Below are 26,324 nucleotides of genomic sequence, written 5' to 3'. Positions count from 1 at the left end.
AACTTTTTTTCCCACAAGGTCTAATTTGGTTGCTGGAACTTCTAAGCGGTGCCTTGAGAATCCGGTGTTATTGGTGGTGGCTGTGGGAGGATTTTAAGAAAAAGTAACAGTTTCCACCAGAGTGATTTTAGGCAAAGGTGTGAGACATGCAGCCTTTTCCATGTCTATGCACCAACATCTTGAGCTTTTCCTAGTAAAACCTGTTGTGCAGGGAAAAAAGTCAGAAATTCTCTTTGAAGTGAAATAACTGTCAGTTTTAATGTCTTCTTCCTAGGAGATTTGTGTTTTATCAGAAAAGAAAATGTCAGTCCTCTTTTTATTTTTTTTTTTTGGGTGGATGAGTCCTTCAGTTGGTTCTAGTCACGACTTTCAGAGACGCTACTCTAGTTCTCTTGATTGAATTTGCAACAAGTCTTTTTATCCCCCTCAATCTCTTGAGAGTGATGGCTCTATTACAGTTTCAAGGATCTTGGCCCCATCTCCTAGCCTTGAATCCAAGTCCAGCATCTTACAACAGCTCTATGCACTTGGAGTATGACATATGACAGCAAGTAGAGATAGGTGGTCCCCACCGGATGGGGGGATGTTCTGGGAGGGGCTCGAGATCATCATATAAGCCGAGCTCTGAAATATCAGTTAATGCCCCTTATGAGGATGTCGTTAGGGTATATAAGGTATTTAATCTCCAGAGAAAGATAAAATTATGTTGGTGTGCCATACGTAAGAAGGCAGAAAAGTACAAAATCTTTAGGAAATATTTTCAACAACAGGAGTTTTCTTGCTGCTTGAATTAAGTTGTTATGAGATGTGAAAAATTGGAGTTAAGTGCTGTAATTTAGAAAATCAGACACTTATATGATAACATTTCTGCTGCACTAAGTCTTTACAGGTGGAGTAGCATAACTGCTAAAAAATTTAACTAGATTGGAAAGCAGAAGATACAGGATTGATGTTTTTGGTCTTTTCTTTGTCTGTGCCTACAGCCCCCAGATTTTCAAATCTTAAATCTCTCTTAAAATCTCCAGCCATGGTTGGTCCAGCTGCCTTGTAGAGTTTCCAGTTGAATGTGTTCAAAGCACTTTAATCACAGATGCATCTTAGTCTTCTCCTTTCCTCTCATCCTTTATATCACGGGTCCCTAGCCCCCAGGATCTAATGTCTGATGATCTGAGGTGGAGCTGATGTAACAGTAATAGAAATAAAGTACACCATAAATGTGCTTAAATCATCCCAAACCAACTCCCAGTCTGTGGAAAAATTGTCTTCCACAAAACTGGTCCCTGGTGCCAAAAAGGTTGGGGACTGCTGCTCTATATTCTTTCCCAAACCAAGTCACTATTGATTCCATCTTCAAAGTGTATCTGAAATCCACCTACTTCCCTCCAGCTGTTTGCCACTCACCTGTTCTGGTCACTTGGGTCACCTCAGTCACGCTCTGTGTTTACTGGGACTCTTTCCCATCTTCTTGAAATGCAAATTTGCTATTCCTACTCCCCCCAAAAAACCCAACCCAAAACAAAACTTGGGGACAAACAGGCATTACTCAGCTTTTCCGTAATGTCCTATAATCTTCAGTTGAAATTATGATCTTAGAGTCCTGTGTGACCTGGCTATTGCCGGTCCACCCCAGCCTACATACCCTCCCCGCACCGCCCCGTCGGTAATCTAGCCATGATTGGCTTGATTTCAGTTCCTCAGAAATAGCATTGCCTTCCACTTTCCTCCAAACTTTTTAAGATTTGGTTCACTTCTATTTTTCTTCAGCTGTCCCCTTAAAATGCCATCGTTGTTGTTGTTTAGTTGTTAAATCACATCTGACTCTTTTGCGACGCCATGGACTGTAGCCCACCAGGCTCCTCTGTCCATGGGATTTTCCAGGCAAGAATACTGGCGTGGGTTGTCATTTCCTCCTCTAGAGGATCTTCCCGACCCAAGGATCAAACACTGTGTCTCCTGCATCTCCTGCATTGGCAGGTGGATTCTTTACCACTGAGCCACCTGGGAAGCCCATAACCTATCATCTTGTCAGGTAAAGCCCTAGGTTAGGTACCATCATCCTGGTAGACTAAGTCCATCCTGTTGGTAGACTTAGCACTCTTGGTATATCCCTGGTACCCAGCGTAGAGTTTGGCATGCACTTAGTGGTATTTGTTCAGTGAAGGAAAGCAGTGATATTTACAAACAGTTTAGCTTCTGAATCTTCCAAGGGGTGGCCTGTCTGGCCTGTGTGCACAGTTCTTGTTGTTGAGTCACTCAGTCACGTCTGACTCTTTGCGACCCCATGGACCACAGCACGCCAGGCTTCCCTGTCCTTCACCATCTCCTGGAGTTTGCTTACACTCATGTCCATTGAGTCGGTGATGCCATCCCACCATCTCATCCTCTGTCATCCCCCTTTCCTCCTGCCTTCAATCTTTTCCAGCATCAGGGTCTTTGCCAACGAAGAAGTGTGCACAGAGGTCTCCCCTTTTCTCTCCTGTGCTCGAGGCCGACATTGCTCATCTGCTATGACCCCCTTCTCTCGGGCTGGCTCTCTTAGTTACTGTGTAGGCAGCTGTTTTTGGTCTGCTGGCCCGTCTGAATTGGCAGGTGGCACAAACCCTCTTTTCTGTTTCCAGTCTAGGAGGAAAAGATACAGCATACCAGAAGTGTAGGTTCTTGTTTTGTTCTTTAGACATTGGCATGAACTCTTTATGCCTTAGTTTGCACGAAGTCTGATGCAGATAATCAGATGGTTACCTAAGATATCTTTCATGAAGATAAAGTAAGAAATACTGAAAAATTAGTAAAACTATCCAATTATAAGGTAATAAAGTTAAAATCAGTGTGCTTTGTATAACAAATACTTGTGATCAAGCACTTATGTGGAGGATAAAATGTAAAATTTTTAATACACATAAATACAAGTTTTTATTGCAGGATTGCCATTATCTGTATATAAATACTTTACAACAGAGACTCTAATTTCTCAGAATGAAGTTGATCTCTCAGTTTAAAAAAAAATTCTTTTTAATGGAAGGATAATTGGCGTTACAATATTGTGTTGGTTTGTGCCATATATCAGCATGAATCAGCCATCAGTATACATGTGTCCCTCCTCTTGAACCCTTCTCCCACCTCCCATTGCACCCCTCTAGGTTGTTACAGGGCCCTGGTTTGAGTTCCCTGAATCATACACTGAGTTTAGTTGAGTTCCCTGAATCCCACTAAATTTTATGTATGGTAGTATATATGTTTCCATGGTATTCTCAAGAGAAAAACCAGTATCATTTAATTTTTATTTTGCCAGTAAAAAGTACATTTCAAGGTGATAGAATACAAAGTATCAAGAAAAAGCTAGTTTTTTTTCTTTAGTTTACAGTCATTCTGTGACCATGTTTCATAAAGTATCCTCATGGATCATCTATATCAGGAACACCAGGAATAGGTTAAATTACAGATTCCTGCACCCCTCAACTTAACTGAAGCAGGTTTTCTGAGGCCCGGAAATCTGCTTTTTAAATAAGTCTGAGCACCACAGCCGTGAAATACCAGTATATGGTGCATCAGTAGTAAACACTGAACAGGATCTATAAAAGACGCCTCATTCACTGCCCTCTTCAGTCTCACCTGAGTGTAACAGTGACGTCAGAAAACATGTCACTGCCAACACTGTCTGGTGAAAGGTGAAGATATTGATGGTGGCCAAGGTTGAAATCAGTCAATGACCTTATGCAACCAGAGCACGGAAGATCAAGGGCATTGTTTCCAGAGGCTTAGACACACTCGCCCTCTGGGCACAAACTCGTCCTTTGATCACAGCCGATGTGGGCAGAAAGGAACCAGGCAAGGCAAATTCAGGCCAGTCCTGCGGTGAAGGGTCTGTGCTTCTTGTCTAGGTCTCTGGAACAGCCCAGCAGGGTGAGGCTGGCAGTGTGGCCTTCACCTTCAGTGGGTCTCCCCGATTTCCTGCCTTCCCTGAGAGCCCAGAACACAAGGAGAAAACTTGCCCTGAATCGGAAGGCAGAAACAATAACAGCGTTTTAAAGTTGGCATTGCCAAGCATGTAGGATGTGGTTTACTTGCAGTAACTGGTGTAATCAGCTTACCTGGTGGGGGTTGGGTGGGGGGGGGCAGTCCTCAGTGCTGGTGAGACAGCACATCACAGCAAACTTTCACCCTGGATTGGACTCCTTAGAGAGGTTACAGCTGTCTCTCTCCCATGCCTACAGCCTGCTTTGCACCTTTCACCTTCTTTGATCCTTGGACCCTTTATGGTGCTTAGAATTTGCATAATTCCATATCAGATTTGAGAATTGTTTTCTGTCATTTCCTAAGTGTTCATTCCATCTCAGCAAAAAGAAACAGAGATTCTCAATGGGTGATGGTGTCCTCTGCACCCTCCCCCCACCCCGCCCTCTCCACCCTAGAGTTTAGAAACCTGTAAGGACATTTATGGTTGTCATGGTGACGAGGGGTGTGTATCTTAGCACCGAACATCCCGAGGGTGTGGATACTGAGTGTCCCCCAGACCTTGGACGGTTGCACACGATGAAGGCCTGTCCCATCTGGAATGCTAATGATGCACCCGCAGGAGGAGCACTAGCGCTCTCTGGGTTTGCCCACATCTTGTCCAGGGGTTCCTTGAGAACAGACCTAGCGTTTATCTTGTGATGAATCTGCGCTACTTAATAGATGCAGTCTGGGCTAAATTGCATGCCGGGAAAACAGACGAAAGGTCGAAGCCATTTCTGTGACTGGCGGTCATGCTCTGCCGGGGGAGCTGTCACTCTTCTTGGATTCCGCTTTGCAGCATGGCCCTTCCCTAGGGGACGCTGTGGACTAGTTATGACCCAGACCGTAAACCTGAGCTAAAAAAAGTACCTCTGTCTGTTGTCCCGCTGACACCTTGGTCTCACAAAAATAAACAGGGTGATGCTAAGCAAATTGAATATTACATCATGATAGGGGGGTGGGGACAGGAAGTTCCATATTTTATCATGGACACCCTCCCAGGTGAGTGCTCATATCAGTCATTCAGTGAAAGCTATCAAAGAAACAACAGATGGACAAAAATTTAGGAACACAAAAGAGAGGGTGATATCAGCTCTTCTTTTAAAAGACTGTTACACCAGAAAGCTTGTTGACCTAAGGATATCCCATAGACCCTGGGATTTGAATATCTTGCAAACCGGATAATAATTAGGCTGACAGTAAAGGTGACAGGAACAGACTGGGGAAAGGCAGCCACATGACGCTGAGAGAAATGCAGACTGAAATGACTCAGAGGGCCGGTTTTTCCTTCCAAGGTCTTCTGTGACCCAGTGAGAAACACAGTGTTCTTCCTTGGACTCAGTGAGCCCACTTCTAGGAGTAATTTCTGAGGAAATGAGTAGAGCTTTGTTCAGAGACTTAGCTCAGAGAATGCTTAGTGAGCATTGTTTGAAACTGAACACTGGAAGCCACCCAGATACCCCCAAAAGGCCTTGGGTGAGTATGCTATGATTCATCTGTGTAATGGAATATTCTGTAACCATGACAATGATATTGAAGAAAAATACTGACATGGGACAAAACGTATAAAAAATAGGCTGCCATAGAATATATAACATTAACATGTTCAATAAAGAAATAAGTAAATACAAAGGGAAAAAACTGGGAAAGGCATTAATCAAAATGTTCGCTTGGAGTATCTTTAAGTGGTTGAATTCCAAGTACCTGAAATTCTTTCTTGGGGCTTAAGTTCTTAAAAGGTTTAATTTGAACATGTGTAATTATTTTTGTGGTTAAATAGCTTAATGCAGGAAGTAAAAACATGATCAAATGTATTAAAATGTGCTTTGTCAACCTGTTATCCAATATTTCAATATTTAATCATTTTTTAAGTCCAAACATTCCTGGTGGTTCTGAGGTGCTATTAATTCCTCACATCTTATTCTGGATTAGCTAGCACAGAGGAAATGAGGGTTCTGATCACAAGGAATAAATGTGAGTGAAGGTCAATTAAAGACTGGGAAGAAAGAAGGGATATCAATGCTGTTGAGAGGAATATAGATAAATTAGGTCAAATACATTAATAATGACTGTATTTGCCTGGTTTGAGACTCTGCTTAGGAAATTCCCTCCTGATCCATCACACACTCATGTCTTTTAGGGTGACTGGGAAACCCCCACTAAATCTAGGCTTGACTCCCTTGCCCCCAAAGTGACTGAGTCAGAGATGTGAGAGCGTCTCCGGTGCTGTAAGTTTTCCAGCCCAAGACCTAGTCCATGGGAGGCCTCCAGTCCCAAAAGGGAGGCCACTGAGTGTATGAGTGAATCAGTCCATCAAGAATTTAGGTCTTATTTTAAGGAAATACTTTGCAGCAGCATTTCTTAGAATATACTCAATGGGACACTATTCCTATGAAAAGGCTCCATGGGGAAAAATATAAAAGGAGGTGGGAGAAACCGGTTTGTGACAGGAGACAGGTCAGCATGTCCACCAGCCCTAGGCCCTGACTCGCATCTCACAGTGTGTTGAGGCTCCGGAGGTCTTACCTTAAAGACATCCTTTGGGTTTGGGTTACCCCTGAGTTTACTAAATTTAGTTAGCTATGGATTTTTTTTTTTTCACATAAAGATTTTTACAACTATTTAGGTGAAGATGGATACTCTTGTATGTGAATCTAGGGCAGTCTTTTGTCTGGAGGATCTTCATTCTAGCTAGAGTTTAGAGCTGAGAGCTTGGAGTGGATGAGGCACTCCAGGAAATACAGAATCTTCTCCACCCATGTGGTGTGTCCTTACTCTTCTGGGAATAACACTGTAAAGTGAGGTCCAAGTTCACTTGATAATAAGAAGTGTCGGTCTAGCTTAGTGATCTTCATAGTCTAGGATGCTGTCTTTGTTGAAATCTCGAATGACAGAGGTTGGCAAGCAATACTTAATGATGTGGGTGCCCTGTCCCTCTCTTCGGATTTCCCTTCAGTGAGTCTATCCCGGGCTTCCCAGGTGGCTCAGTTGTAAAGGATCCACCTGCCAGTGCGGGAGACATGAGTTCGATCCCTGAGTCGGGAAGATCCCCTGGAGAAGGGAAGGGCTACCCACTCCAGTTTTCTTGCTTGGAGAATTCTCATGGACAGAGGAGCCTGGTGGGCTACAATCCATGGGGTCTCAAAGGATCTGACACAAGTGAATGACTTAGCCACACACATAGGTATATGTTACTATGTGAAGCTCCCCTTCCCTCAAAGTTTTATTACTAAGACAATGGGCATATAGTACTTTCAAGCCATTTCCTCTAGAAAAGAACAGGGTAGATAGGCTGCTAACACACTCTATAGAGGAAGGGTTCCTGGTTGTCATACTTGACACCTCTGCCCTCCCATGCTGGAGGGAGGAGTTCTGGAGAGCAGAGGGGCTTGTGAGCCAGGGGTGATTCCTGCTGACCCCCTTGACCTGGAGATACTGAGATATCGGTGGGCCTGGGCCTGTTGGAAAGTCCGAGAGGGAGAGTCAGACTGGGAGCTGATGCTTGCAGGCCGCTGCCACCTACTCTGGCTGCTGTGGTTCTGCTGGGGCTGGAACATGGAAGCAACTTTCTAAGTCTGGGAGGTCAGCGGCGGTCACCCTGAGATAAGAGTTTGATTTCTTAAACTCCATTATAGGGCCCCACATGGGAAACCAGGGACATAGAAAGATAGTGTAGAAAAAAGGTATTTTCAGTAAAAATTGTTCGTGTGTTCTCAACTCACTCAGTCATGTCCAACTCTTTGTGACCTTATGGGCTGTGTCCATGGAATTTTCCAAGCAAGAATCCTGGAGTGGAGTGCCATTTCCTTCTCCAGGGCATCTTTCCCATCCTGGGATCAAACCTACATCTCTTGCAAGAGTCTCCTGCATTGGCAGGTGGATTCTTTACCACTGTGCCACTTGAGAATTGGCTTTGATTTAAAAAAAAAAAAAAACTCTTTAGACCCTTTAGGAGAGTGCTCATCTTGTGAAAATGTGGCCAGTAATACATGTGGAAAATCTGCAGAAGTGTAAGTAGTGATAACTCTGGGCAGTGCATCTTTTCTTTTTCTTTTTTGACATGAGCGAGAGCCTTGGTGAGTCAGCTCAAGCCAAACCAGACCTCTGGGAGGTTCACTGGGGCTCAGGCCCCTCTGAGGCTCATCATGGAACCGCAGGCTCCCTTCCTGCTGCCCTGCAGCGCCCACCTTCACGGTTCAAAGCTCAATCAAGTCCTGCTGTGGTACTGGTAACAGGAAGTGGGCCAACAATGGGTTTTGACCCAGGGGATTAAAATGTTCAACTCTTCTGAGTTCAGCAGGAGCGAACAGTTTGTCCTGTTTTCATCAAGTGAGACCCCTCTGGGAAATGAATTAAAAGGAAAGTATTCTTGAAAAATAAACCTTTAATTAAAACTTTGTTACTGGCACTTCTAGTAAAACCAAGTGGAACACATTACCCACAAGGCAATTTTAGATAAGAAACTAAACATCTAGATGTCTCTTCCTTTCTTTAATAATTCTACATTGAATTATTTGGCTCCTGTCACAAATGTGGAAAAACAAGATAAATGATACTCGTATGACTCTATTTTCTGGCTCCTGAGAATACTTAGAGCGTAGTAGACTCATTTAATTCTGTAGCTGGAATGAACCTTAGAAAGTCGATTTTTGCTGAACATCAGGGTATAGATTAAAGATAACAAGGACACTAAATTCCCAGGAACCTAACTCTTGAGTCACACTCATGTTGATAAAGCGATGGAAAGGAGCATGAATATCATTCCTGCCAAGTGAGCTTTTTACTGACAGATGGGCCAAAACCTCCCTGTCCCCATAAGTGATGTTTTCACTGCGGTGTTCCAAACCGGAACCTCCTTTTTTTTTTTTTTTTTAAAGCCACAGTGTACGCATGTGGGATCTTAGTTCTCCAATGAGGAATAGAACTCGTGCCTTCTTCAGTGGAAGCATGGAGTCTTAACCACTGGGCCACCAGGGAAGTCCCCAGGCACCTCTTCCTCACATATGTTTGACTTATTTCTTATGAATAGCCAGGGCACAAATAAAAAAGAGTGGACACTTTAAAAAATGGTTTTTGTTGTTTTTAATGGTGAAAATGGTTCATTCAGTTATGTCTGCATGCCTACCATGAGCTGGAAACTGTTCTAATTGCTATGAGAAGCAAAGAAGAAAGGCACAAAAACATTGTTTTGTCAACTTACATGGTATATTTTGCCCGTTCCTTTTCTGTGTATACATATTTGTATGTTATCTTATATTTATAAGGATATATTTGTATCCTGTATTCCTCATTTAATATTATATCTTAAGCATTTCTGCATGATTGTAATTTTTAATGTTGACATAATATTCTGTTTTGTGGCTATTTCACAATTTCTTAAGCCATTTTCCTATTGACCAGTTAGAAATGTTTGAATTTTAGTAGTGAAAACAGGGATAAACTGTGATGTATAGAAGTGTATACTCATTTCTAATTATTTTCTTAAGATAAGTTCAAACTGGAACTGCATCAAATGATATGAGCTTTTTTAAGGCCCTTGGTACATGATGCCAAATGCTTTCTTGTATGGGAGAAAGTATTCATTTCACTTTATCCTCATGGCATGTTTCTTTTCTTTTTTTTTAGTGCTGATGCATTAGAAAGCATTTTGGTTATTGGTCTTTCCTAGAAGGTCCTGTGTCTGGGACCTGCTTCTCTGTGACACCTCCCTACACAAGGTGTTCTCAGTCATCTTATTTAGTACTTTGGTGGCGCTAGTGGTAAAGAACCTGTCTTCCAATGCAGGAGACGTAAGAGAGATGGGTTTGATCCCTGAGTAGGGAAGATCCCCTGGAAGAGGGCATGGCAACCCACTCCAGTATTCATGCCTGGAGAATTCCATGGACAGAGGAGCCTGGCAGGCTATAGTCCATGGGGTTGCAAAGAGTCAGGCATGACTGAAGTGACTTAGCATGAACACCCACATTTAGTACTTTTAAACTTGATAGAAGGAAAAAGTATTTATTTTGATATTGTCAGTGCCTCCCTGAGCACCTTCTTTGAAGTACACTTTAATATTAGACTCGTAGTAAAAATATAAGGAACCATGTAACACTGCTTCTTCATGTATTAGATAAGCCATTGTTAAAAAGAAAAGATTCTGTTTCTCAGTACCTAGGGGGAAAGGTCCTTTTCTATTCTTCCTTTGATCAGAATTTTGTGGCCTGCCTCATTTCCCCTTTTGCTCTGGCTATTAGGTCTGTAGAAATTTTACTGTTCAAGTATACCAGCAACTTTGTCTTGTAGTTGGAAAACCAACTTCTTTTTTCACTTCATGACTTTATATTTGTGACTTCCGAGTACATATGTATCTTTTATTGAATGTTGTCTCAAATCTTTCTTGCAGATGAGTAGCATGTAAATAATTCAATAAAATGAGCTGCTAATGATGAGGTGATGATTTTAGATAAAGAATTCATTTGGCTTGTATCTTTAAGATTTTTGGACAGAAAATTACATACAGTTTTAATTGGGTATAAGAAAGCTAGTAATTTGGGAGAAAACATTAGGGCCAGAAAATTCTGATACAGCTTTTATAAACACTCAAATTGTGTATGTATTTTAGCAACCAATATTATATTTGCAACCAGTATTATGGTACGGCTGATCATTAATTGAGAAACTTCTTATCTAACTAGTGTATATTAATGTGCAGTCTTTCCTGGGGATGTGATGATGTTTGAGAAGCATGGTGACTGCTTAAAGTACTTAGTATATAAACAAACTGTGCTGCTTTTTTGCTTTAAAGAAAAATGAGGATTGGACAAGGAAATTGCAAAGGACTTTGGGAAAAGAAAGATCCTTCCTCATATGTGGGACTGAAGCGCACAGCAGGCTTAGTCATGCCTTCCTCTGCACCCTTCTGCACTCAGCTCTCTTTGCCAAAAGCTCTAATTATATGGTATTGTAATTATTTGTTTACAGTCTGTGTCTCTATTAAAATCTAGTTGTCCCAGCCTTGTTCTTCATTGTGTTGGCTATGACCAAGCACAGTTCTAGCTGTAAATTTTTAATGTATATGATTCATGTTTCTGAAATAGCAGGTTAGAAGGCACATTTTAGGTCAGTAAATATCTCAAAATATTGGTAAATATTTTGAATAGTCAAGAGGCGTTGGGAGGCATTTTTTTGCCCCTAGTGTGTTCCTTCCAAAAAAAAAATCATAAAATCTACTTTCATGAAATCCCATATTTCTTTGTTTTTTTAATAAAAAAAATTTTTTTTTGATGTGGACCATTTTTAAAGTCTTTATTAAATCTGTTACAATGTTGTTTATGTTTTGGCTTTTTGGCCATGAGGTATGTGGGATCTTAGCTCCCAAATCAGGAATTGAACCCTCACCCCTCATTGGAAGGTGAAGTCTTAACTACTGCATCACCAGGGAAATCCCAATCCCACATTTCTTAGAAGTATTCAGTTGCAAGCAGCAACTGAGGCACTGAGGCCTGCTTGAATGAGCTAACTGATCTTTCCTGGGCAGCCCTTCTGACTGATTCTCCCCTATTTTGTGTGTGTGTGTGTGTGTGTGTGTGTGTGTGTGTGTGTGTGGCCTTGGAGTGGTTTGTGGGTTCTTTGTTCCCTGACTCTGAATTGAATCTGGTCCCTCAGCAGTGAAAGTTTGGAGTCCTAACCACTTGACCACCAGGGAATTCCCTCCCCTACAGTTAGTTTTATATTTTTCTGGGTGTGAACATCACCCATATTTATTGGAGTCCTGTGGTCTACCCGTCCATGTATTGTGCTGAGGATATAGTGGTGACCAAAATGTGAACTCTGTGGTCAAAGATGGAGTTCATATTCTGCAAGTTTTAGAAGCAGACTCAAGTCTTAGAATACATACAGTGAACTTCCCTGCTGCCTTCATTTTTTTGGTTGTGGACGAGTTGACACATGGAGAACCACAAGTCTCTGAGTCACTGATTTGACTATTTGTGATAAGGATCCTCTGCTCTAGACAAAATGAGAAAAGGATATTTCAACTCACCTTTTCCTTCTATATCCTCACCCCAAACACATACTTGGTATGGTGCTGTCAATATTCATTTTCACAGTGTTCCTGCTCTAGAACCCAGTTTGTTCTTGTGTGGAAATCTAGTCGCTTTTGGAGAGCCATAAGTGTAAGTGAAAATTGCTCAGTCGTATCTGACTCTTTGTAACCCCATGGACTATACAGTCCATGGAATTCTCCAGGCCAGAATACTGAAGTGGATAGACTTTCCCTTCTCCAGGGGATCTTTCCAACCCAGGGAAGATCTCCCACATTGCAGGAGGATTCTTTACCCGCTGAGCCACCAGGGAAGCCCAGGAACACTGGAGTGGGTAGTCTATCGCTTCTCCAGGGGATCTTCCCGACCCAGGGATTGAACCGGGGTCTCCTGCATTGCAGGGGGATTCTTTACCAGCTAAGCTACCAGGGAAGCCCTAGCAATTTGTAAATCCCCTCACTGATCTTGTTCCACAGGGCCATAATGACTAAGTTGGGTGATAGAATGAGATCCGTGATAGTTTGTCACTTTAATGGCGACGTATCCTGACTTTGCAGTGACTTGGAAGTCTTCCTTAAAGCACAGAACACATCTTGGGGATGGGAGCTGGATTGCATGGAATGTTTAAAATTCCGGTGGGTGCCAAAGAAATGCTCAGTGGAGGGACTGCCTGATTCCAAAATTGCCAACCTGCTTGCCTCATTTGTGAGTCTTCTAATTTTTAGCGGCAGTTTCCACTGCTTATTGTGGAGCCCATCGTTAACCAGTGAGAGGCTCAAAATCCTCACCTGTAAAATTTGTACTGAAAAATTTATTTACAGGGCAACAGTGGAGAAACAGACATAGAGAATAGACTTATGGACAGGAGGAGAGGGGAGGAGAGGGTATGGAAAGAGTAGCATGGAAACTTACATTACCATGTGTAAAATAGATAGCCAACAGGAATTTGCAGTGGGGCTCAGGAAATTCAAACAAGGGTTCTGTATCAACCCAGAGGGGTGGGATGGGAGGGAGATGGAAGGGAGGTTCAAAGGGGGGTGATATATGTATACCTATGGCTGAAGCTGAAACTCCAATACTGTGACCACCTCATGCAAAGAGTTGCCTCACTGGAAAAGACCCTGATGCTGGGAGGGATTGGGGGCAGGAGGAGAAGGGGACGACAGAGGATGAGATGGCTGGATGGCATCACTGACTCGATGGACATGAGTTTGAATAAACTCATGGTGATGGACAGGGAGGCCTGGTGTGCTGCGATTCATGGGGCTGCAAAGAGTCTGACATGACTGAGCGACTGAACTGAACTGATGGCTGATTCATGTTGAGGTTTGACAGAAAACAACAAAATTCTGTAAACCAGTTATCCTTCAATAATAAATAAATAAAAAATTGGGATCATTTGGTGAACCTCTGAGTAGTTTTGAAGACTGAGTAACATCTGTGAAGTGACTAAGAACAGAGTCTGCCCTTAGTACACACCAGCCTCTCTTATCTCTTAACATGGAAGACTTTTCTTATTCCCTAGCATTTAGAAACACAGGTTTATAGTATTTTTAAGTTACAGTAGTTCATATTTATTAATAATGAATCCACAGTGTATTTAAGGTACCATAGCTTGAATTCTTCTTGATTTATAAACTGATATTATCTAGTTGTTGGGATTTTTCCATATGGCTTAGGACAGTGTAGAAGCAAATTTGCAATTATTTAATTAATGAATATTATGATTTTACTTGTACAGTCCTCAGTACTAAGTACTAGAATGAAGTTCTCTATATAAATTATATCATTTACTCCTTACAGTGAAGATGCTGAAGCACACAGAAAGGTCAAGTAATTTGTTCAAGGCCAGGTTGGAGGGTTCTGAGCGCTCCTCTTTCCCTTTCGTATGTGTTAAATCACTGAGAAGCCGGCCCCTCGGAGGGCAGACTCAGTGCTTTGTGGATGGCTTTCAGTCTGGGTTGGTATCATATGCCTGACCATGTCATTTCGTGGTTAAAAGGACTCATGCTCGGTGTTAGGTGGAGAGCTAGCACAGCTCACTCATGAGCACTGCACTTTATTTATGTACCTTCTGGGACCTTCCTGTAGTCTGTCCTCTCTCTAGTTCTTAGTGGCCTTGGAGGAAGCAGTATAGCTAGCAGTTAAGAGCCCAAGGCTCTGAAATTGGACAGCCTGAAATTAAATCTGAGCTGTGTCAGTTACAAGCCTTGTCAGCTAAAGCAAGTTATTTATTTCTGTGTCTCAGATTCTCATCTGTAAATTGAAGATAATAAATAGTATTTACTTTAAAGAGTTGTTGTGCACTGAAATGTTGTGAAGTAATTAGCCTCCAACTGATAAAAATAAATGAAAAAAAAATTTAAAAACAAGAGTTGTTGTGAGGATTAATAGAGTATACACACACACACACGGGCTTCCCAGGTGGCTGGCTCAGTGATGAAGAAACCACCTGCCAAGCAGGAGATGCAGGTTCAGTCTCTGGATTGGGAAGATCCCCTGGAGAAGGAACTGGCAACCCACTCCAGTATTCTTCCCTGGGAAATCCCATGGACAGAGGGAGCCTGGTGGGCTATATAGTCCATGGGGTCACAAAAGAGTCAGACACGATGTAGCCACTAAACAGTAACAGTAACAACAACAACAACATACACGCACGCATACACACACACACGCACACACACACACACACACACGCACACACACACACAGTACTTGAGGTGCTTAGAACAGTTCCTGGCACAGAGTGAGTATCCTGCAGTGTTTGCAGTTGATAATAAGATGATGGTGTTCTTTGAGTATATCTATGGGCCATGTCATGTTTGTCTTCATATTCTGCACAAGGGTCTGCCCCAGTGTTCTACATGTGGTGGGCATTCCATAAAGGTCTGTTGACGAAATGGATGGATGTGGCTAGGTGGAATGGTTGAATGCATGACAAGTTCTTTTTCACCCTGAAGTGGTATTTGCCTCATTGAAATAAGGTCTCTGTTTAGTTTCTGATTCAAGATTGAATAATTAGAAGTTGACCCAGAAAAGTTAAAATTATTTGTCAATCATAAATAATTATTAAGTGCTTACTATGGGGTGGGCACAGGCAAAATATTTTATGATTAACTTACAGAGCCTTGTGAAGCAGCTCCCATCCCATTTTACAAACAGTATGTTTCATGTTGCATTGTGTACATGCTTAGTTGTTGAGACCTTATGGACTGTAGCCCGCCAGGCTCCTCTGTCCATGGGATTTTTCAGGCAAGAATACTGGAGTGGGTTGCCATTTCTTCCTCCAGAGGTCCTTCCTGACCCAGAGATCGAATCTCTGTCTCTTGCCCTGGCAGCTGGCTCCTTTACCACTGAGCCGGTTGGGGAGCATTCATTTTTATCCCTGTAGTTAAGAGGTAGTACTTTGAATCAGGGGAAACTGTGAAGCTGTCATCTCAGCTCTGAGATGTGTGACCTTTAGCCTAGAGTAAAGCCCTCATAGACAGTTGTATTATCTGTTATTATTGCAGCTTCTCTGAGGCAGAATCATAAACACCAGTAGTACTTGGATACAAGTGTGAGAGCCCTGGATATTTGGTGTTTATCATATCATAGCAAGCATGTCAGGGATGTACAAACTACATATTCCTTTGTTGAAAATTCTGGCTTTGGGGAAAGTCTTCATATGGAAGCTAAAATTTTAGTACTTAAGTTTAAAATTATTTTCTATATGATGTCCTTGGTGGAAATGGAAAAATGCTGTCCATGGCTCTCAGTAGTGCTTAAAATGAGTTAAGTGTGGAGTTGTCTTCATTTTCTCTTTCCTAGGTTAAACTTTCTCTTTGGGTTTCATACTTTTCATCCCTGTGGGTTTCATTTACCTTTGGTTCTTTTCTGGTTTTGTTTTCAGTTTTCCCCAGAAGTATTAAGAGCCCAGTATTAGTCACTCTGAGCCTGGCTGATATTTATTGTGACCTGAGGTAGTATATCTTTCTTCACAGTCAAAGTCTGTGGGATGAAGGATGAAGATGCCTCTCCTGTGTGAGGAGAAGACGCCTCCCCTGTGGGAGGTGATACACAGTACTGAAACACTGGTTGGAAAGATCCACTGGAGAAGGAAATGGCAACCCATTCCAGTATTCTTGCCTGGAAAATTTCATGGTCAGAGGAGCCTGGCAGGCTACAGTCCATGGGGTCACAAAGAGTCGGACACGCCTGAGCGACTGCACACACACACACACAATGTGCTTATCCAGTATGGAGAACATATACTCGAGAAGTAGAAAGAGGTCATTCCACATTCTGCCTGGTGCACTGTATGCAAAGCTGTGTGTGTATATACACGTGTGCAAACGTGTGTGTGTGTGCATGTGTATGTGCACGCATGCTGTCGGCACAAATCTGCTGGCTTATACCAGGAAAGACCTATTCTCCATTTTCCTGAATGGCAAACTCCTCTTTGCTCACAGTATGTGAGATGAAAATATTATTCTTGTTGCCAATTTCCTTTTGATTAGCTTTGTATCTAGGGTTGCAAGTTTTCCTTTGGACTATTTTTTTCTGATTATTTTCTCACCAGTGGTTAGGAATAGAAATGGAAGGATGCCAGGAAATGACTTATCTGAAAAGGAGTCTTTTCCCCACCCCTAAGTACATGTGCATAAACAGGAAGAAAAACGAATAGCAACTAACTTTTGATTCCTTGGCTAGATTATAGTGTTTTATTGTGCCACTTAGAAGAAGAGTTATGGAAATATATGTCAGAGTGATAGCCAGCTGGCTATCTGAAGTGAGTATCAGCTTTCTGGAAGCAGTAGAGACATTTTCCTGTCATTTTATAACATTTTTTTAAAATTGCCTAACTGCTACAGAGTGTTTCTCTTGCCACAGTGCTGCAATAAAAGTAAACACATACATTTCTAAGAAACAGATTATTAGGGAATTTCTTTGAAGTGTTTAAATAAAGAGCATTTGTTATATGCTCCAAGCGTTTGATTCTTAATTCTTCCCAATAGAGCAGCCTCGTGCCTCTCAAACATCACTTAGTACTGAAGGACTCTAGGGAAATTGAGAGGCATCCGGTGCTGGGCCTGCCCTTCTCTGATAAACTGGAGACCTGGATGACACACCAGGCAGTTACTGTCAGTCACAGGAACACAGGCAGCCAGGACTTTGATCCTTGAGGGAAGAGTCACATGAAGTAAGACCCACATTTGCCCTAGTTTTCTGCTGGAGCACATTCCCTGTTGTCTGCATTCCTTGGTCTGGGTACCAGGAGGGGAAGCCTGTTACAGCTTGGTGGTCTCCAGAATTCAGCGCTGTTGAAGAGGCTGAAGTTTGTATGGCAGGCTACCAGAGAGGAGGGAGCTGTGAGAGGGGAACCCAGAAGCTGAGGTGTGTATCCCTACCGGTTGAGACCTAGCAGAGACCAGCTTCTCCCAGGTGGGAAGGAGAATGGCCCTGGCCGAGGTCATGCAGTCTGGAGAGAAATGGAGAGTTCTGGGTTAGCCAGGGTGGAGAGACCTCATTGAGCCCCTTAACCATTCCCTTGAGACACCAGAAAGACCACGTCTAGGGGTTAAGGGTCATGCATTAGGACTGAGGACATAACTCATAGACCCATCTTGGCCAATTATAAAGCCAAAGCTGACAGAACTGAGAGGATCTGCCAGTGACTTAGCTGCCATCAGCTCCTTTAACATGTTGTAGCCATGGTAGTGAAGTTCAGGCCAGGCAAGGATCACCGATGAATGCTAAATCTAAGGGGAAATTTGATGAAAGACAAGATGTTTGCATGGTCTGAAAGTATCTCCCCACAGATTACTTATTATAAGGGGAAAAAAAATAAAATTTCTGGGGAGAAATCGGACAGCACTTTGGCTCAGTAATCAAAATTTGTATTGCCAGGGAGGGGCACATAGACTTCACATACTTTCAGCTATGACACCAAGAGACGAAAACATCACCTCTGTAGTTTTCTGGATGATAATGCATAAGGTGAATTGAATCTTGAAGAAATGTCAGACAAGTCAAAATGGAAATGTTTTGTTAATATAAGAAAAGGAAAGTGAAAGTGAAAGTTGCTCAGTCGTGTCTGACTCTTTGCAACCCTATGGACTATACATTCCATGAAATTCTTCAGGCCACAATACTAGAGTGGGTAGCCTCTCCCTTCTCCAGGGGATCTTCCCAACACAGGGATCAAACTCAGGTCTCCTGCATTGCAGACAGATTCTTTAGCAGTTGCGCCACCAGGAAAGCCCAAGAATACTGGAGCGGGTAGCCTATTCCTTCTCCAAGTGATCTTCCCGACCCAGGAATCGAACTGGGGTCTCCTGCATTGCAGGTGGATTCTTTACCAACTGAGATGTCAGAGAAGGGGAGGACCATATAGTCCCTTGGACAGCAAGGAGATCAAACCAGTTAATCCTAAAGGAAATCAACCCTGAATATTCATTGTAAGGATTGAGGCTGAAGCTGAAGTTCCAATATTGGTTACCTGATGTGAGAAGAGCCAACTCATTGCAAAAGACCCTGATGCTGGGAAAGATTAAAGGCAGGAGGAGAAGGGGGTGACAGAGATGAGATGGTTGGATGGCATTACTGATTCAATGGACATGAGTTTGAGCAAACTCTGGGAGATGATGAAGGACAGGGAAGCCTGGCGTGCTGCAGTCCATGAGGTCACAAAAGAGTCAGAAAAAACTGAGTGACTAAACAACAACAACAACAAATACTCTTCTGAAGTGCCAGTATCATAAGAGATAAAAAAGAGCTATATGTCTCAGATTAACAGCAGCTAAATGCAATATCTTACCCTGGACTGGATCCTGAATTGGAGGAGAAAGAAATGCTGTATAGCACATTATTGGGTTAACAAGATGGTTGTCAATTGAAGTATTGTATCAATATTAGATTTACCAAGATTGATACTAACATTATGGTTATATAAGAATATGCCTATTCAAAGAAATAAATTCTGAAGTATTTAGCACCATGATGTATGGAACTTTTTCCACGTGGTACAGACACGAAAAAATGTTGAGTGAATGTAGGTATCTATAGAGAGAGAAAGAGTGAATGATTCTATGGGTTAAATGTTAATAGTAGGTGAATATCTGGGTAAAGAGTACATGGCATTCTTGATATTATTATTATTGTACAACTTTTCTCTACACATGAAATTATTTCCAAAAAGAGAGAGAGAAAGAGAAACAAAGCCTAGCAATTCTATGACTTAAAGAGAAAAAGAAGGTGTGTGGAAAAGAAACATGTGTTTCTTAACTATCTTGTGGATTTTCCACCCTTTGGGTTGTCTTTGGAAAATAAACATTTAATTCTATGGCACTGTCTGTGTCACTCGGCATCTGCTGCTGCTGCTAAGTCGCTTCAGTCGTGTCCGACTCTGTGTGACCCCATAGACGGCAGCCCACCAGGCTCCCCCGTCCCTGGGATTCTCCAGGCAAGAACACTGGAATAGGTTGCCATTTCCTTCTCCAGTGTGTCACTCAGCAGGCAGAGGCATTTCTGTATCTGTTGGCTGAGAAAGTATATGTAGTACAAGAAGAAATAATAGTGCTACTTTTCAAACTGAAACCATTGTATCATTTGGTGCCATGGAAGAGATTGGAACGAGGAGTCATTTAGTTCAGTTCAATCACTCAGTCGTGTCTGACTCTTTGCCACCCCATGGACTGCTGCATGCCAGGCTGCCCTGCCCATCACCAACTCCTGGAGCCTGCTCAAACTCATGTCCATTGAGTCGGTGATGCCATCCAAACATCTCATCCTTTGTCATCCCCTTCTCCTGCCTTCAATCTTTCCCAGCATTAGGATCTTTTCCAGTGAGTCAGTTCTTTGCATCAGGTGGCCAAAGTATTGGAGTTTCAGCTTCAGCATCAGTCCTTTCAATGAATATTCAGGACTGATTTCCTTTAGGATGGACTGGTTGGATCTCCTTGCAGTCCAAGGGACTCTCGAGAGTCTTCTCCAACACCACAGTTCAAAATGATCAATTCTTCAGTGCTCAGCTTTCTTTATAGTCCAACTCTCACATCCATACATGACTATTGGAAAAACCATAGCTTTGCCTAGATGAACCTTTGTTGGCAATGTAATGTCTCTGCTTTTTAATATGCTGTCTAGGTTGGTCATAACTTTTCTTCCAAGGAGCAAGTGTCTTTTAATTTCATGGCTACAGTCACCATCTGCAGTGATTTTGGAGCCCCCCAAAATAAAGTCTCTCACTGTTTCCATTATTTCCCCATCTATCTGCCATGAAGTGATAGGACCAGATGACATGATCTGTTTTCTGAATGTTGAGTTTTAAGCCAACTTTTTCACTCTCCTCTTTCACTTTCATCAAGAGGCTCTTTAGTCCTTCTTTGCCTTCTGCCATAAGGGTGGTGTCATCTGCATATCTGAGGTTATTGATATTTCTCCAGGCAATCTTGATTCCAGCTTGTGTTTCATCCAACCCAGCATTTCTCATGATGTACTCTGCATATAAGTTAAATAAGCAGGGTGACAATATACAGCCTTGACGTACTCCTTTCCTGATTTGGAACCAGTCTGTTGTTCCATGTCCAGTTCTAACTGTTGATTCCTGACCTGCATACAGATTTCTCTGGAAGCAGGTCAGGTGGACTGATATTCCCATCTCTTGAAGAATTTTCCACAGTTTGTTGTGATCCACACAGTCAAAGGCTTTGGTGTAGACAGTAAAGCAGAAGTAGATATTTTTCTGGAACTCTCTTCCTTTTTTGATGATCCAGCAGATGTTGGCATTTTGATCTCTGGTTCCTCTGCCTTTTCTAATTCCAGCTTGAACATCTGGAAGTTCACAGTTCAGGTACTGTTGAGCCTGGCTTGGAGAATTTTGAGCATTACTTTGCTAGTGTGTGAGATGAATGCAGTTGTGTGGTATTTTGAGCGTTCTTTGGCATTGCCTTTCTTTGGGATTGGAATGAAAACTGACCTTTTCCTGTCCTGTGGCCACTGCTGTTTTCCAAATTTGCTGGCATATTGAGTGCAGCACTTTCACAGCATCATCTTTGAAGATTTGAATTAGCTCAACTGGAATTCCATCACCTCCACTAGCTTTGTTCTTAGTTATGCTTCCTAAGGCCCACTTGACTTTGCATTCCAGGATGCCTGGCTCTAGGTGAGTGATCACATCATTGTGATTTTCTGGGTCATGAAGATCTTTTTTGTACGGTTCTTCTGTGTATTCTTGCCACCTCTTCTTAATATCTTCTGCTTCTGTTAAGTCCATACCATTTCTGTCCTTTATTGTGCTTGTTTTTAAGGAGTCATAGAGTGTTCAAATTCCTACTCTGATGCTTGCCGGCTGAAGGGTCACTGGAAAGTTCCTTAACCTTGGGAAATTCGGCCACTCCATTTTACAATAATATTTGCCTAGCCTCAGTATCTTACAACTTCAATGCGAAAACACATGTGAAAACTTTTTGTAAATAATAATGGTTTCTTCTACAAACATAAAATTACTATTAATAGCTTAGTTAAATATGAAAATTGCCTTGGACCAAGGTAAAGACTTCCCTTAATTCAGGTGGCCTTTCTTCCTTTTAAATGTGAAGAATGATTGTACAGGAGTGTGTTCCCGCACCTCCCCTCCCCCTCCCCCGCCCCTTTTTGTTCCTTCTGGTTGCCTCATTTCTAATTCCCTGCCTTTATTCTAGGCAAAGCTGCAGTGACCAAAGAAGTGGTGTAATTTCTGAATTTCAGGAACAGTGACATAGGAGATGGCAGAGAGCGTATAAAAGGACACGTAAGTCAAACTGAGTGTTTTATCTGTTCTCAAACATCTCATGGATCTGAAGTTCCTCAGAATCTCTCCTGCTTAGTTCTGCAGTGGTCTGTGAGGCTCTGATGGATGGAGGGATCTTTCAGGTCTTCATCCCCAGATCAAAATCAGCCAAGGAAAGGCCAGGGTGGTTTGCAGGAGGAAGGAGAAAGGTTTGAAGAGGCCACTTTTCTTGTTGGAGGCAGAAGGCAACATGGGCCAGGGTGGGAGAAACACATAAAACAAAGGGCACCGGAAACTGTGTCTCTCTGAGTCATTGGAAGTGACAGAAAAAGGCCTTGCCTGATCAAAAACCTTCAGGGAGGCCCCGGGGAGTCATTTCCTCTAATCAGAATTGCCTTGGGTTGTAACTCCTTATCCAGGAAGATTACATTTACCAGGTCTGCTCCTTCTCTGGAGTTGAGGAGTCTAGGCCAGTGCTTCTCAGACATGCGATTAAGAATTTGCCCTAGAACTAAATGTGGAAACTTCTTCACTTCTTTTCAGAGAAAGTCTGTCTATCAAAAGTAAAAGTCATTTGAACTAAACAGTGTTCTTTGTAGTGGTAGTTAACTTCCGTTCTGGCGCATAATGTTACTATGTCCATATATATATCAAACAAAAATTGCCTAGTTTTACTTGTTTATAATCTTGATAAGAATAGTATATTTCATGTGATATTCTGCAGCTTTCATTTTTTTCACTCAGTTGTGTTTTTAAGATTCACTTGTTGCATGTAATAGTAGTAAATGAATTTTTATTGTTAAATAAAATTCTACTCCAAAAATCTATCACAGTTCATCTGTTGCTCCACTTTCTTCTAACATTTGGTGTTTTGTTGCCATTCTAATGAGTATAAAATAGTATATCATTGTGGTCTCAATGTACATTTTCTAATGAATGGCGAGATTGAGCATTTTTTTTTTTTAAGTGTCCTTTGGAGAGCAGAGTTTATGACTTTAATGTAGAGAAATTTTTCAGTCTTGAAGTTTTGTTTGTTTTTTGATTTTGTTTTTTGAAAATAATCTAAAAGTCTCTCTTTCAATTATGTTGAGGTTTCATTGCTCATCTTCATTCTTTTTGATTGAAGTTTTTGTTGATTTGTGTTCTCACATATTATATCCTTATGCATTTACTTGGGTTCTTTTTGTAGTTCTTCCTTTTAATATTTACTTCCTTGGAAGGTGGAATCGCTACTTTTAGAATAACTCCCAAGAACAGAGTCATAGTCTATTTTCTGCTAAGGTATCACTTTTCTTTTTACCCAGAATCCTAGATATGTGGATCTCTGACTGAAGAGGCCCTTCTTCCACGTGTGGAGTACAGGAAATAGATATTTACTGCTGTGAATTAGAGGCATCATCTCTGTAGACTTCTGCAGACTTATATTCTGTATCTTCTTGATGGACGTAGAAAGTAGCTTAAAGATTTTGGTCTCTAAAATGTTAAATTGCCTTGTGCTTCGGCACATGGGAAAAAATATTATTTCAAAATAGATGTCAACTGAGAGTGCTGATTTAATAGTTTTTTAATTCATTCTGCAACAGAAACATCATCTGTAGGCAATCATACCTTTTCAGAGACCACACAGATTTGATGGGAGTGTGTGGATTAGGATTTTGTATTGACAGTGACATGTTAGGCAGGTTTCTACTCTGCAGAATCTTTGTGCTTTGCAGGCTATAAATTGGATTTTTTAATGTTAGTGTTATCATAGAGAAGGTAGGCACAGAAAACATTCCCGGGGAATGCTGAACTCTGTGATGAGAGATTCTCCAAGGGGCTACCTCTTACTGGACCCATACCTTCACTTGGAAGATATAAATATCAGGTAATTCTGTCTTTTTCTCCCTTGGATAGCAAATTCTAGTGAGTGGTTACTTAGTCTGTGTTCTTATTTGCTTGGTTATTGTTGGCTGTCAGTTCATGTTCTACTGCCATCTTGGTTTGGTTGGCTGAACACTCCAGAAACTTTGTCTGGAGTGCTAGGAAAGAGATGAAGAAGAAATGGAGAAGTTTACCAGGAATGGCCAGTGGGTCCCCGAGGAGATCCTGTCCAGGCTTTGGGCCAGGGAGCCATCATTCTCAAGCACAAACTGCTTGGGTCTGAAAAGGGTCTGATTACCACTTCCCCCAGTTCTGTTGGCCTGGACTGGCCAGTTCATTTGATAGATCAGCAACTGGCCCTTTGAGCCACCCAGTTCTCCTCTTTTAACTATAAATGTATCCCTTGGAAGTGTGTGATTTGAGTCATTAGGATGATTTTAATACAGTTCATCTGAATGCAGTTTCTTTCCTGCTGCAAAATTGTGACTCCAGTTGTATCAAGATGGTGCAGAAAGAGAGCTCCAGAATGTGGTCTTTCAAGTGTCATTTTTAGTGAGGGCATCAAAACTAGGGCTTGACAGGCATTGTCGGGACGAGTGAGCATAAACATGAGTTTGCTCACCAGGCCCCGTTGTGTGACCCAGAGCTGTGCTTTGCTTCACGCTCACCGTGCATCTCCTAGACTTCTGTCCTGATCGTGCTCTCTAGACCAGGAAAGGTTCCTCACTGCTCTCTGACTCAACCCTGGAAAACTTAGCTGTTTGTAACATTTTCCTCCTTTCTCTCATGACATCATAAATTTGTATATTTCTAAAGAAGGTTCTGCAAAGTGGAATTGTTTTAAACACCTTCTTCTCCAACCTGCCCTCCTTGCTCCTCACCAAATTTGCATCTGAATACTTGTTATTGCGCCCTTTGTCTGGTGCCTGCAAACATGCTCACAAAATAATTTCTATTTGCCTTTGTCTCAGGCCAGGTGTTTGGGGTGGGAAGTATGATTTAGAGGGAGCCACGTTAGATTTCACTTTTCACTTTCATGCATTGGAGAAGGAAATGGTAACCCACTCCAGTGTGCTTGCCTGGAGAATCCCAGGGACGGGGGAGCCTGGTGAGCTGCTGTCTGTGGGGTCGCACAGAGTCGGACACGACTGAAGTGACTTAGCAGCAGCAGCAGCAGCAGCAGCATGTTAGGTTCATTAGTAGCCAGATGACCTGGCTTCAAGTTGAACATCTATTTGAAGTCTGTATGACTTTGGTTAATCACTTAACTTTTCTGTGTTTTCATTTTCCCACCTCATCTTTTCATATGCTGGAGCAATGGTTCTCAAATGTTTTGGTTTGAGGCCCCTTTATACTCTTTAAAAATGATTGAGGGCCTCAAAAGACTTTGTTTATATGAGTTATAGCTAGCATTTTGTGACAGGCAGAGAAATAAGCCCCCAAAGATGTCTACTTACTAATCCCCAGAACTGATGCATATGTTACTTTACCTGGCAAAAGAGACTGCCAGTGTGATTACATTAAGGATCTCGCAATGCGGAGATTGTCCTGAATTAATCAGGAGGCTCAGTGTAGTCAAAAGAATCCTTATAAGAGGAAGACAGGAGTGTCAGAGTCAGAGAAGCAATTACAGGAGCAGAGGTTGAAGTGATGCCGTTACCGAAAGGGGGAACCATGAGCCAAGGAGTGCAGGTAGCCTCCAGAAACTGGAAGACGCAAGGGACACATTCTCCTCTGGGTTCAGGAGGAGCTCAGCCCTGCCAACACCTCTGTTTTAGCCCTGGAAGGCCTGTTTGTAGACTTCTGGCATCCAGAACTATTACTTGTGTCAGTTTAAGCTACCCATTTATAGCCATTTGTTAGAGCAGCAATAGGAATCTAATGCAAATATTTTCTGTTAAAAATTAAAAGTGAGAAATTTAAAAAAATATTTATTTAGAAATAATAAACTCTTATAGGTTAGCATCAATTACTTTTTTTGGGGAGGAATAGCTATTTTTCAACTGTTAGTGAGACAACTACCACTGCTATACATTTTTATAAATCTTTTTTAATGTCTGGCTTAATAGAAAGTACCTGGATTCTCAAATCAGCTTCTGCATTCAATGTGTGATATCACATGTCATGTAGCCTCTGAAAAACTCCCCTGAATATACGCACAGAGAAAGAGCATTGAAAAGGCATATACCATCTTAATATTATTATAAAAATAATTTTGGCCTCATGGATTACCTATAACATAGGCCTCTTTGGAAGTACCCTACTTTGAGAACAGCTGGGGTAGAACATAGCCACACAACTATACCTAGTTGCCAAGAGTCTGAGAATTGCAGTTCTTATTTTAGATGCTAGCTTTTAAAAGTGAGGATTTAGAAAGGGACATTAAAGGACATTGATTATTATATATCAAAGTTTGATACCCATGGTAGGTAGACAATTGCCAAAACGTTGCTATCCCTTCTCCTGGTCCTCATATTAGCTGGGAGAAATGTCTGCTTAGACTACATCCTTTAGAAATACCTACGATGGAACACAATGGCACGTAGGTGGAGTCATGACTGCAGAGAATTGCATTTTTAGCATTTGTAGATTGATAATATGAAATATCTTTTGTTTGGTGCTCACAGACAGCTTTTGATCCCTTGTTTGGGTCTTTTGAATTTAACAATGCACTTCCTTTCCTTGGGTAGGAT

General features: G+C 41.9%; 1 protein-coding gene across 15 annotated transcripts in view; it reads left to right on the top strand.

Moving 5' to 3' along the window:
- SGMS1 (sphingomyelin synthase 1) overlaps positions 1-26,324 on the top strand; it is a 317,203-nt gene that overhangs the window by 76,304 nt on the left and 214,575 nt on the right. For 13 of the 15 annotated variants that reach the window (XM_070470579.1, XM_070470587.1, XM_070470574.1 and 10 more), the window contains one exon: positions 21,701-21,789. The exons of 1 other annotated variant lie outside the window; for it this stretch is intronic. The gene's annotated coding sequence lies outside the window, so the exon portion shown is untranslated. Of the gene's footprint in view, positions 1-12,697; positions 12,723-21,700; positions 21,790-26,324 lie in introns of those variants that run through there. One more of the 15 variants, XM_070470582.1, reaches the window with a different exon arrangement.

This window comes from Odocoileus virginianus, chromosome 7, assembly GCF_023699985.2.
Source record: "Odocoileus virginianus isolate 20LAN1187 ecotype Illinois chromosome 7, Ovbor_1.2, whole genome shotgun sequence".
NCBI classification, from domain to species: domain Eukaryota; kingdom Metazoa; phylum Chordata; class Mammalia; order Artiodactyla; family Cervidae; genus Odocoileus; species Odocoileus virginianus.
Note: the sequence above shows the minus strand (reverse complement) of the source record. Positions and strands in the feature narration are given on the sequence as shown.